Source organism: Periplaneta americana, chromosome 1, assembly GCF_040183065.1.
Source record: "Periplaneta americana isolate PAMFEO1 chromosome 1, P.americana_PAMFEO1_priV1, whole genome shotgun sequence".
Classification (NCBI taxonomy): Eukaryota; Metazoa; Arthropoda; class Insecta; order Blattodea; family Blattidae; genus Periplaneta; species Periplaneta americana.
The window spans coordinates 38,875,961-38,889,633 of record NC_091117.1 but is presented as its reverse complement, the minus strand read 5'-3'; the positions used below and the strand labels follow the sequence as shown (position 1 = coordinate 38,889,633).

Here is a 13,673-nt window from a genome sequence, read left to right as displayed (position 1 = left end):
AATTTCAATTTAATGATTTGCATCTGAAATACTAATTTTTGTCAGATCCATATGTAATATGGTATATGTATACATAAAACTCATGTTACATATTATGTTATATTTTAAATTTTAGATAAACTCCTTTCTTCTTTCACATCCGAACACGACATTGCACGTCTCCTAGCTCTTCAAGAGAGTGAGTCTGGAGCTTGGTTACACGCATTACCTTCTCCTCACATCGGAACTCTAATAGATAGTACATCCTTTAAAATCGCAATGGCTTAACCTTGGTTGTAAACTCTGCCAGCCACACCAATGTATTTGCGGAGGAATTGCTGATATTTACGGCCATCATGCACTCAGCTGTGCGAGGAGCAAGGGTCGCATTCCCAGACATACATCACTCAATGATATCATTAAAAGATCTCTCTCTGACTTCTTGTGGTATCTCGTCTCTTTTGGAACCATCAGGTATTAGTCGCGCGGATGGTAAACGGCCCGATGGTCTCACCTTAATTCCATGGTCTAGAGGAAAATCTTTAATTTGGGACTCCATTTGTGTTGACACTCTAGCTCCATCTCACTTGCCGAATATCTGCAGACGCGCATCGTCTGCTGCTGAATTAGCCGTGAAGAAAAAAGTTAATAAGTATGCTCATCTTTTAGACAATTATATCTTTGTCCCCTTTGCTGTGGAGACCTTCGGTCCTTGGAGTCTTGACGCTAAAGTTTTGGTATCTCAAATCGGCAAAATTTTGATCTCCATTACCGGTGATCGTCGTTGCACTACTTATCTGCGTCAACGTTTAAGTATTGCAATTCAACGCGGAAATGCAATGAGCGTTTTGGGTACTCTTCCCGAGTCCAGCCCTTTGGATGAACTCTTTCTCTTGTAAAATTTATTTAGTATAGATAGATATTTTTAGAAGTATTTAATTTTTTCATTACAAGATAATATTTTATACAAAAAAATTATATTACATTATATTATATTATATCATACACATCATGTATATATGTCTTTCAAAATATTGTTTTATATTGTTAAATTACTTTTTGCATTTAGAAGAAAATAGTACATTATGCAACGAGCCTATAATGATAGTAATTAAGAAGCGAGTATGGATGTTTATGAAACGAGCGCAAGCGAGTTTCATAATTTTCATACGAGCTTCTTAATTACCATTATAGGCGAGTTTCATACGACTTTTTATGCTCGACCATATTTTTAACTTGAAATGATTCATTTTATTTGTATCTAACTGACCTTGAGCAATAGCTCGTAAATTGTGAGATGTGCGCAGACGCGAAAGTATTGATTTTTTCCGAGGAACAGATGTCCACAGTGATCTTAATAGCCTATAAGAACCTACAGAGTAAACTAAATATTAACGTTGATATAACATTGAAATTAAATTAGACATTGAAAAACGAGATGACAAATTGAATTTATTTGAATATTATTTACAATTAACGCTAATTATTATAGTAACAGAACATAACCTTCTGCGACAGTATTGGATTTCCAGCCTCCGTGCCTTTTCGCTAATTCTCTTTCGATTGAATATCCGAAAATAATCGATACTTGCTGTTTTATAACGGTACAAAGCTGACTTGTCATTGTCTGAGGTTTTATAACGGTACAAAGCTGACTTGTCATTGGCTGAACACCTGTACCTTAATGAGTAGGTGTACTTTAATGGCATGCATTAAAGGACTGCTACCAGGTGTATAATTACTACATTTCGGCATGGTCGAGCATAAAAAAAATAAAAGTTATGTTACATGTGTTTATTGGAATATATTATTGCAATCTTGTAACTGACTTACCGGAAACCAAAATGAGTTTTAAAATAAATGGTGATATCCTCAGAATCTGGCCAAGTGATTTTATTCTACTTTTAATTGTTAGAAAGAGATGGTAAGAAAGTTCATGAAAGCTTTCCTACTTGTGAGTTTTTCTTTTGTTGAACGCTTTGAATTGTTTTTACCGCAGTCTCCGGGTCAGCAGAGACCTCTGATTTGAATGAAGAAGTTGTTAGTGAACATAATGATCATACTAATGAAATGCATTTCAGAATTGTATTCAAGTCATGCTCTTGCAGAAGAAAGGTTCTATAATGATTTCACGTTGTGGATGAGGGTTGGGTGGGGAGACTGCGATTCAGTTTAATTTCGGAGGTTTGTTTTTCAGCTCTCCCGTGAAATATTGCGGCGTACGGTTTTGTTTACTCTCGAGGACATTCGTGTTAAAATTAATATTCCAAATTATGGAGAACAGTGACGTCAGCATATTGAATATGTGTAAAACATAAAAGCGTTGAATATGTTGCGGATGGGAACCACAGCCATTCTGATTGTCACTTCATTTAACAATAGAATTGAATGGAATAGATTTTATATTGAGATTAGTATTATGATTTCATACAATGCAGAAAATACTGCCCAATCATTTTCTAGCAACTTCTTGTAAATCGATGAACGTTTTTAGCTTCACCAGAACTACAAGCTGGCCGTGGTGCGCACAAAGTCTAAGGTGTCAACTTTCTGTGGCTGTCATGTAAAAGAAACATCACCAAGAATTACCTTCAAACAAAGTAGGCTTACGGGTTTAAGAACATAATACACATAACACGAGGAAAAAAAATATAGACTACACGCATTGAAAAAAATTGAAAAAAAAAAAGTTAATCTAATCTACTTATAAAATACGCACACTAATATTATAGTTGATAAGTCAGCTGATTGTGTATGGAGTTCAATCGTAGATGGTCATGCATGGTTTACTCTGGTTATAATGTGTTTGGGAGTATAACCACAATCTAGTATAGACAGTCACGAAGCTCAATATGTAATAAATATGCATCCATAGATAGTTGCTAACCACTAGGATCGCTACTATCGCCTCATTACAGACAATGCGAAATAGTATCTGCACAGTCAATTGTTCCTAGCAACCTTAACAACTCAAGCTTCGTGGCTGTATATAGGCCTACTAGACTGTGGTATAACGTTGGTAGCCAGCGTTAAGAAGTTATTTGAGGTTAAGTCTGACAAACATACTGAAGTAGGCGGTATTAATTCTCAACAGGTTTTTTAATGGTATTTTGTCTGTTAATGAAGAACAAAGATGCAAATCAAGATTTCAGGTATAACTCCCTGTAAAGTTGATTTGAATAATTTCGAGGGAAAAATTGTTCCGGAGCCGGGTATCGAACCCGGGACCTTTGGTTTAACATACCAACGCTCTACCACTGAGCTACCCGGGAACTCTAACCGACACCGATCCAATTTTTCCTTCTATATCCACAGACCTCAAAGTGGGCTGACAACCGTCAAGCAACCAACTTCGAGTGCACACTAACTCCGTGTGACTTAAAATGTGGTTTTCTGTTAACGAACAGTGACGTGTATTATGCAAATCAAGATTTCAGGTATAACTCCCTGTAATGTTGATTTGAATAATTTCGAGGGAAAAATTGTTCCGGAGCCGGGTATCGAACCCGGGACCTTTGGTTTAACGTACCAACGCTCTACCACTGAAAAAAATGGATCGGTGTCGGTTAGAGTTCCCGGGTAGCTCAGTGGTAGAGCGTTGGTACGTTAAACCAAAGGTCCCGGGTTCAATACCCGGCTCCGGAACAATTTTTCCCTCGAAATTATTCGAAGAACAAAGATGTTTCTTAATGAAGATTGTTCACGAGCATCGGCCATTTTAACAGCAATAATATAATAAAACAGGAGTGAACGTCTTCTTTTCTTTCCTAGGAGTAATACCAATCGTATTCCACTACTGTTTAACCACAGTCTACTATATACAGTCACGAAGCTTGAGTTTTGAGGGTGCTAGAAACAATAGACTGTCCCGGTACTATTTTGCATTGTCTGTAATGAGACGATATTAGCGATCCTAGTGGTGAGCAACTATCTAATGTAATACGGGACATTGAGTTAAACTCTCGGTTCGGTTTAACTTTGGTTTAACTCAATCTTCAGATTAACCGTATTTATAATACCGGGCCTATGGGTGAAATATTTAGCTAATTTTTCCTTTATAACTTACAGTATACATTACTTGATAACTTAAAAAAAAAATACAAATCATATGAGTGAAGATTGTAGCAAGTAACATGTACATAAATAATGACGTAATTTAACAAAGAGGGAAAACAGATTATCAGTTATGGCCTTTCTTTTGCACTTGGATAAGAACCTAATTAGTTGTGTTTTATACCACTGAATTCAGTAGGATAGTTTGTGTAACTATGCAAATTTTTATTTCACTCTGAACACTAAAAGCCTAGAAATATTGAACTAAACTTTCGTATTGAAATTTTTTACTCGCACAGGCATCACTGCCCACTCCTCTCTTAATGTTACAACACAAGTTTAAAGTTACACCTGGCGTAAGTGAAAAAATGTAGGCTACCTGGTGATGTTCTGACGTTCGACCTCGTCCTATGACAGAAAACATCTACAGTGTTTACCGATTGTGACACAGAGACGTACCAATTTTGTATCCGAAACATTTTCAAATGCACCGCTATGCCACTTGCAGGTTCAACCAGTGGAAAGAAATATTTGACGTCATTATGTGCGAGATTCAACCCGCAGATCCCTAGTTTCCCGTCTCAAAATACTTACCTAGGACTCCTCTACAGCCCCTTAAATTCTGAAACACCCTGTATAACCTGTACTCTCTTATATGCAGATTCTCTATTGTGTGACCCCCACGTGGCACAGGTCGAGCGTTGTAAGTACTGTGAAAGAGAGTATGATAAATCTATTGCAGGTTTAAGAAAAAACGTGGTAGGTACGGCAATTACAGCAATCATCATCACTATCTCCGCCACCATCGTCACTGGCGTACTATTGTGTGCAACGAGGTGCCGTAGAGCTTGTAGTCGCAGCATTGTGGAGTAGGGGTGGATCGATGGAGTCAAGAAACTCCGAAAGAGGGGAGACCAACTTCGATCTGCGAGGGCAGTGAGTGTTGCAGCCCAATGCATGTCAAGGGGGAGAGAGAGAGAGAGGCTGCAGTAAAAATGGCAGAGATCTCATCTACAGAAGCGGAAACTTTCTTTTTTCAGAAAACGAGGGAGAGAAACTTTTATTTCATTCCGAAGTCCGGGATATATGTATTTGCGTGCGATAAAGTCCATCGAAACCCAACACAATCCTTAGCCCTTACCCTGAATGTACACTGATAAGGCTTGTTCCATTAAGTGGGCTTTCTACTGACAGATAGACAAATGCCTAACGCACTCCATTGATCGGCAACTGCAATTGGTTTTCAATTCACGCATCGGAGTGTATGTGTGTGTGTGATGTGGATGCTGGGGTGGACATCTGGTGCCAACATATTTAAGACATTTCTCTCAATATCGACAAAATAATGGAGTAAGCCCGCCAACTCAAAAATCTAATCCATTATTCTATACACATCACAGCAGTGAACTCCATCATAAAACGTTCTGCATATTACAGAATCCAAATATTCTTCCCAGTGATGAAGCTCTTAAGAGCCTTTTGGGGCTTAATCCACCCAAAAAATTTGAGTTATTCCTGGTAACAGTAGGCCCGTAAGTTCGTAATAACGATGTATCGTAACACTTGGTTGCACTCCGAGCCTTCCATATATTAAGTTCACTGTTCGCTGTCATTCCAGGATGGAGAGTGCAGTGCGGGACTTGTCTCAGAAGCCTCTAAAGGCATGGTAAGCTTGAGGGGGAGCCGGATAGGGGGTATCAATTCGCTACACCTCGGTACGAAACTCTTCTAGCCTCACCTTCACAATAATACGTTGCGCTATATTGGTGTTGTGTGAATGCGCTGCGTTGTTGAGTGTTTGTTTAATCAAAAGTGCATGCGTGTGTGTGTAACATACTAATTTTGTTTAAATAGCTCATAGTGAGAGAACATTGTGGTCATTATTTGCAGTACTAATAGAGACCCGTTTTCAAGTTGGACGTGCGAAACAAAATGTGCTTACAAAGATAGGACATCGACACCACATTTAGCCTATATATTAAAATAGCGAGTGGAGGAAGATAAGATAGAAATTTTTCATTTTCATGGTATAAGAAATATCTCTGGCTAATAGGGTGCCCTGATACAAATAAGTTATATTTTATACATGTATTCTGTTTGGGGATGAAAGTGAGGATCAGTATCTTCTTGTAGGGTTTTTGTCACAAAAAATTTTTGATAGAAAAGCCAAGAAACATACGCGCTATAAAAACATATAAGGTAAGCAGATTTTTTCAGCTTACCCAGTATTTACACATCAGTTTTGCCACTGCTGATACTGCATCAGCTCAATCATATTTCAGTCGTCTTTGGAGGAAGTATTGATAACATCAATAGGTTAGCCTATGACTGTCTTTCAGCTTTTTTCCTTTCAAAATTTTCTAAGTTCCTTCAGTGGAACGGCGATGCAAGGAATGAGATAAGTGACCTATCAGCTTGGAGATCGTATAGTTTATTCTTTCTCACAAACACAAATCCTCTTGCAGGGACGAGCGCTCGTGTACGTACTCCGATTAACTCTGCAAATGATATGAAAGGGTCTCTAGTTGACTCGTATCTTGTTTTGTAATGTGCCGATGTAAGTATAACAGACAGAACCATCTTGTGGACTATAGGTCAACAAACAAAAAAGATGGATTTTCTACAGTAGGCCCAAATAATAAATGTAAATTTACATTTAAAGGGTAAATGTAAATACTAAATGTTTGTAGCCATCATTTCAAGCACATTGTGACGTACAAAATGTATATTGTGAACTCAGATTTGTAAATGATATGGAAATAATTTAAAATGTAAATAAATAATATAAATAATAATTGTAAATAATAAGTGTAAATGTATATAAATAATAAATTAAAAGAATATATAATAAAGTTATAATTAATTTCATTTTTCAATTCATATTTTACACAGTAAACTGTAATTGTTAATTATACCCGTACCTAATTAACAATACCTACAATCTAACCTTATAATTTGATAGTCATTTATATTTATAGGTCATGTTTTTTTGTGAGGAACAAATATGTTTTTAACCAATCTACATTCTGATATAATATAATATTGTTTTATTTGATGTTCAGTCTAATTGACATATCATAATTTAAAAAAATTAATGGCATTTACATATGTAAATGTATTATGACTTCTGAAGTTTTTTTTTTTCCAAACTGACCTTACAATTTCATAGTCATTTATATTTTTATAGGTCATGTTTTTTGTGAAGAACAAATACATTTTTAACGAATATACATTCACTTTTGTAAAGCGATAAAGACTTTTGAAGCTTTTTTTTTTTTTAATCCACATGCTCATGTCTTTTTGTATATTTTTCCACGAGGCATTATCTCGTTCATAAATAATTCTGCCATTTTTATTTCAGACTTAACTTTGAACTGAACACAAAACAATAAATACTCAGAATTGAGTCTGCTACAAATAATTTTCAAAATATCATGAGAACGAATTTATGAAAATGAGAAAATACTTACTTTTATTCTTACCAAACATGAGTATATGTGCAAAATGGACATATATTCTACTATGCTTCTAGGTTATGAGTATATAATCAAAAATGTTTTTATTCTCACCATCAAAAGTACTTACTAAAAAAAAACTAGTATATACTATATATTCTTTATCGGTCTATCGCCGTTTACTTCATTGAAATATGTCGTATAGCTCAGAAATTATAGGCGCGACAAAACTTACGTGAAAATGTGTCTATCAACTTTCTGCGATGGCAGCCTAGTACTGGACGAACTTACAGACGTGTTCACGTCAAAACAGAGGAAGGTATAGAAGAAGAAATTAGGAATGATCGTTTAAAGAAGGCGCTAGGAGCGAGATTTGATGCCCGCCTTGGTCTCTTGACCTGTGCCGGCAGCAGATGTCGCGTCGCCTCATGTTCCGAGCCTCGCAATTAGCAGCAGCCAGCGCCCACTTGTTCAGCTGTCAGCGCCACCGACGCCCGCCCTCCAAACTTCCCCTTGGAACTCGTATTGCTATATGGATATTTATTCCAATATTCTGCTCTTGTCTGGCCTTTCATTTTACGAAGAGTGTGGTTCAGTAGGTACTTGCGTGGATGTTTTAAACATTCTTTGGGTCCCACAACAACTGGACAGCTCATTTGCAATGAAAGTCGGAAAGTAAAGTCATTAAACCCACACAGTTTTGTATTCAAATTATTAAATTTTAGTTTAAGGATTTCAAACCAGACTGTCCCACAATATCACATCATGTATTGTTGGTCCCTATCACTACGGCATGGCGCGTCCTTAGGTTGCGGATCGAAGAGACGGCCTCCAGATATGGAGGGTAGCTGTGAATATATTGAATAAGCAGTCGCGGACAGCCGATAAGGGGAGGTCCTACAGCTTGGGGGTTGGGCGAAGGGCTAACAACCCATCACCGTAAAAAAACAGTTTGTTACGAATCCTTCAAATAAGCCTCGGAATGGGACCTGCTGTCAAAAAATCTGAAAGTTAGAATTTATAAAACATTTATATTACCGGTCGTTCTGTATGGTTGTGAAACTTGGACTCTCACTTTGAGAGAGGAACACAGGTTAAGGGTGTTTGAGAATAAGGTGCTTAGGAAAATATTTGGGGCTAAGAGGGATGAAGTTACAGGAGAATGGAGAAAGTTACACAACACAGAACTGCACACATTGTATTCTTCACCTGACATAATTAGGAACATTAAATCCAGACGTTTGAGATGGGCAGGGCATGTAGCACGTATGGGCGAGTCCAGAAATGCATATAGAGTGTTACTTGGGAGGCCGGAGGGAAAAAGACCTTTGGGGAGCCCGAGACGTAGATGGGAAGATAATATTAAAATGGATTTGAGGGAGGTGGGATATGATGATAGAGACTGGATTAATCTTACTCAGGATAGGGACCAATGGCGGGCTTATGTGAGGGCGGCAATGAACCTGTGGGTTCCTTAAAAGCCAGTAAGTAAGTAAGTAAGTAAGTCCTTTCAATAAATCGGTAATAAAAAGGTACCACTAAATGGAATAAGGTTACTCATATTGTTGTTCTCCGTCTTGAGACCGTCTTGTACTTTTGCCTGCACTACCAGTGTAATATAATGGAGGTGGTGTTAAAATTGGCCGAGATCAGATTGGACCCCACTTCCAACTCGTGTTCAGACACTCTAGTTGCCGTTAGCTGCATCTAAGAGGACTGTCAGGGAGAAAGAGTCGATAACTAGAATCGTTAGGTATAAAATGCGCTATTTCATTTCCTCAGCGAACACGACTGTCAGTTTTGTACTCTTAGCTCCAAACAACGTCTCAACCCCTCACTCCCGAAGCACAAGACGTTGATTTCTATGACCCGGGAAGAAAGGCACGAATGTGGAGAAGGGAGGTTTTACATCACTCTCGAAAATTGCGAGATTATTTCAAGCACTTCCTGAACCGCAGAAAAACGAGGGGGCGCTCATGTTGAAATGGCAGCCTTGCATCTGTCGATTGCACAGATCTGCTGTTCAGATGGCGTCATATTTCACAACGAAGAGAAGAGGAAAATCATGTCTCTGTTATCAAATATTTTCTTTACATTTATGCGGTAACGTTATCTTCCACAAGACAGGTTTTAAAAGACGGTATTGTATTTTAAATGCATCCTATTCGCTCACTGTTCTGCTACGCTAGTGAGAGGGAGTATCAACTTGAAGCATATGGGTTCGAATACCTCCTCTCACGCTGAAACATACCTAAGAATTACCTATGTATATATTTATTTGACTTTATGGATTGTCTAAAAAATGATAATATCTACTATAGAGTAAAGTTGCTTAATGTCGTGATACCCTTAATTCCGTGATAGGGTTTTTTCACTGACTATCACGGGGTTAGTTATCTTGCTTGAAAGTTCACAGATGTCTCAAAAGTAGCTGAAAGATGCAATCTTTCGTGAAAGATGTCTGGCGCTGTGATTGAACGGCAAAACTTTGACTGACATTCAGTTTAAAAAAAGTATCACGAGATTAGGGGTATCACGGCATTAGGCAACTTTACCCTACATGGTGAACCGAAAGTAATGTCGTTAATTTCAGAGGCTTATTCTTTGAGATATTTCAAACAAAAAAGTTTAGTACAATATGCTCGTTTTTTCCTTTCTTTTCTCGAGATAAGAGTTGTTTTATATTAAACATTTCATAGCGTGTTTTGGGAAAGCCATTGATTTAATTCCCAATATGCTCAGTAAATTTAAAAGATCAGTGTATTGTGATAGTAAATAATGGAAAGAATTTTAGTTTTGTCCTTTGGATGTGCAGATATTTGATCCGAACAAATGTAACTTTTGTTCTGAAAAGGAATTTTAAAATATCATTTGTTCGGATAAAATTTCTGTATATTTAAAAGACACAACAAAGTTAGTATTTTCTTACTGAGTAGAGTGCAAGAATTTTGAAACATTTTCAATATTGTGCAAGACTAGTTTTTCAGGTACAGCCCCCTGTGAAGCAGACTTGAATAATTTAAGGGAAAAATTGTTTTATTTAAAACATTTCATAGCGTGTTTTGGGAAAGCCATTGATTTAATTTCCGGTCCCGGGACAATTTTTCCCTTGAAATTATTCATTTTCAATATTGTTTCTCTTGAAATTTATGTAATCAGTTACTTGATTTTAGATGTTTAGTAATTTTCTTTAAACACTAAATATATTAGGCAGTCAGTATATTGCATTAATACTTTATGTGATTTTATCTTTGTACTTGTATTTTTCAGTCCCCTCTTTTTGCATTTGTTTTTTATATTTGTTTTTGTTATTTTATTTCTATTTCTTATTTACTCTCTGCGTTTGATTTTTTTATTACTGTATATGTCTAATTGTATTCTGGTGGTGTGGTAGAGAAGGTCTGATGGCCTTAACTCAACCAGATTAAATAAATAAATAGATAAACTAAATACATGTGTAAAGGGAATCTATTATTGATCCTTAACACTAGAAGTTCGTGTTACTGAACAGGTGAAGATTTCTAAATATTCAGGGACTACGTTGTGTAGCCTAGTACCACTATTTATGGCATTCAAGTAAAGAACTAGTAAACCAAGATAAAAAGGAATATAAATGTTAAACTCATTATTCTAGAGCAAACAGATAGGCAAGAGAATTAATATCATGATATAGCCTACAAAGTTGTAGCTCAGAGCGTCATGATGTAGCCTACCTATGAATTTGAATCATGTCAACTGAACCAAAGAGAAAGGAATGTTACTATCCACTGAAATGTATTTTATGAGACGTGCAGCTCGTAAATCCAGACTAGAAGAAGTACCTTGTGTCTCGCGCACATCAGAAGGCGAGATACATGTTTTATTAGAGTACAAAAACAAATGAAGAATATTGCGCGCAGAATGCTACCAACAGGTAAAACATTTCTCTGTTAGTATATTAAATCATCTCCGTCAACTTCTAGTGTAACAACTTCCTAATAGAATCCGATATTATATTTATTATTAAACATTTTCACGAGTCTCGTTTCACAGATTCGAACCACGATATCTCCGTGATGATTGATCGTGGAGTATTGATTTCTGTACTCAAATATATCGTTATCAGATTCTCTTTCCTGTAGTGTTGTCCTTAAATGGTTTTTTTCATACTCTGTATGTTGAAAGAACTCAGGCCCATTTTTAAGCTCTTCGGCTTGATAGGTATACTCGACTCCAAAAACATTGTTGCAACGTATAATATGATTTTAATATTCATTTTGTTTTTCAGATAAGTTATAATTACAATTTTATTTTCTATTAGTACATTGGTACAGTTACGTCACATAACCTATCATTAATGTGCAATATTGCACATTATACTGCGTGTTAAATTTAAAAAAAAATTACTTGAACACTACTAAAATATAAAATAAAAATAAAAGTACATGTGTTTAGTGTCGTTCAATGTTCATTCTTTTTACAAATTACGAAGCGACAGAATTCCAGAATCCAAATCATTCACAGTACGGTACATTTTATCTTACAGTTAAGTAGTGACAAACTTCCAAAAACCAAATCGTTCATAGTACATTTTATCTTACAATTATGTATTGATAAAATTCCAAAATCCAGACCATTCACAGTAATATTATACGGAGGAGGGACTCGAAGGCTTACAAACGACCGCGCTCTTGTACAAGTACAGCACGCCGCACCGTGAACTTAACCTGGTCAATTGTTATCAATGATCTTACAATTTATTATTATGTACGGTAGTGACAAAATTCCAAAATTGAAATTATTCGCGATATATTTTATTTTACAATTATGTAGTGACAAAATTTCAAAATACATAGACCTGTAATTCACAGTGCATTTTATCTTACAATTATGTAATGACAAAATTCCAAAATCCAAATCGTTCCCAGTACGTTTTATGTTACAATTATTATGTAGTAATAAAATTCCAAAATCCAAATCATTCACAGTACATTTTATCTTACAATTATGTAGTGATAAAATTCCAAAAACCAAATGATTCACAGTACATTTTATCTTACAATTATGTAGTGATAAAATTCCAAAAACCAAATGATTCATAGTACATTTTATCTTACAATTATTTAGTGATAAAATTCCAAAAACCAAATGATTCGCAGTTACATTTTATCTTACAATTATGTAGTGATAAAATTCCAAAAACCAAATGATTCACAGTACATTTTATCTTACAATTATATAGTTATATAATTCCAAAATCCAAATCATTCACAGTATATTTTACCTTACAGTTGTTATGTAGTGACAAAATTCTAAAATACAAATCGTTCACAGTAGGTTTTTTTCTTACAGTTATGTAGTTATGATTAGATAAATAAATATAAATATATAAGTTAGTAGGCTATCGTTGGGTTATGATGATTGTGCAGTGTACAAGATACTTGGTTCCGAGTGCATTGTAAAGATGACGATAACTGTTGTTTTGGAAGCTTATTTTAATAAGCTTAATATCGGCATGTTAAATCGTAAATAACTTTATGTATAGATAAGTGTTGTTCCAAAAACCAGGAATGGGTGTGGTAAGGCACGCGTCCATTCGAAGTTTCAGTGCTAGCCTTCTGGACCCCTCCACTGTACAAGGAAAAAGAAACGGTTAGAAGTGTTTCTTAGCCGTTACGTACACCGCAAATGACTTGGTAAAGATATACCACTGTATAATTTTCGGGAAAAATACTTTCTAGGCACGAAACACGTAAGGTAATATATTGCAAAAGAACAAAGTTTTTATGTGGGCAGACTGAGTAGGCTACACGAGAAAGTAGGCACAATGCTCTTGTGTTGTTTAATACCGTCAGGAGGTGCGACTTACAGGGGACATCCATTTGGGGGTTGCTCGTCCCGGACAGGCATTGTTTTGGAGGCGAATGCGACAATGGCAGCGGAATCAATATTGGTATGGCACCCCGAACCCTTGTGGAGCCCGGCGCACCTGTTTTGTAATTACACTTTGTGTTCCTAACTTAAAACACAGAACATTATGGCCCGCATCCGGCCTGACAGCGCTTTGTTGTCGCTAGGACTCCCAGGTTAGCGAATAAAAGCTTTCTGTAGTACTTCAACATCATCTCAGGGCTGCGATGCGCGCAGGAAATTCAATTTGCAGTTTGCTTCCATGTGGCGTAGTTTTAAAATGTAGGAAGAGAAACA

The 13,673-nt window shown here is 36.4% G+C and overlaps 1 protein-coding gene and 1 non-coding gene across 4 annotated transcripts in view; one reads left to right on the top strand and one right to left on the bottom strand.

Moving 5' to 3' along the window:
* The window catches only part of LOC138694624 (neural-cadherin-like), a 1,043,497-nt gene that overhangs the window by 592,014 nt on the left and 437,810 nt on the right, over positions 1-13,673 (top strand). The gene's annotated exons all lie outside the window — the stretch shown is intronic.
* On the bottom strand, positions 3,180-3,251 carry TRNAN-GUU (transfer RNA asparagine (anticodon GUU)). The gene has a single exon. It is a non-coding gene; the product is annotated as a tRNA-Asn (tRNA).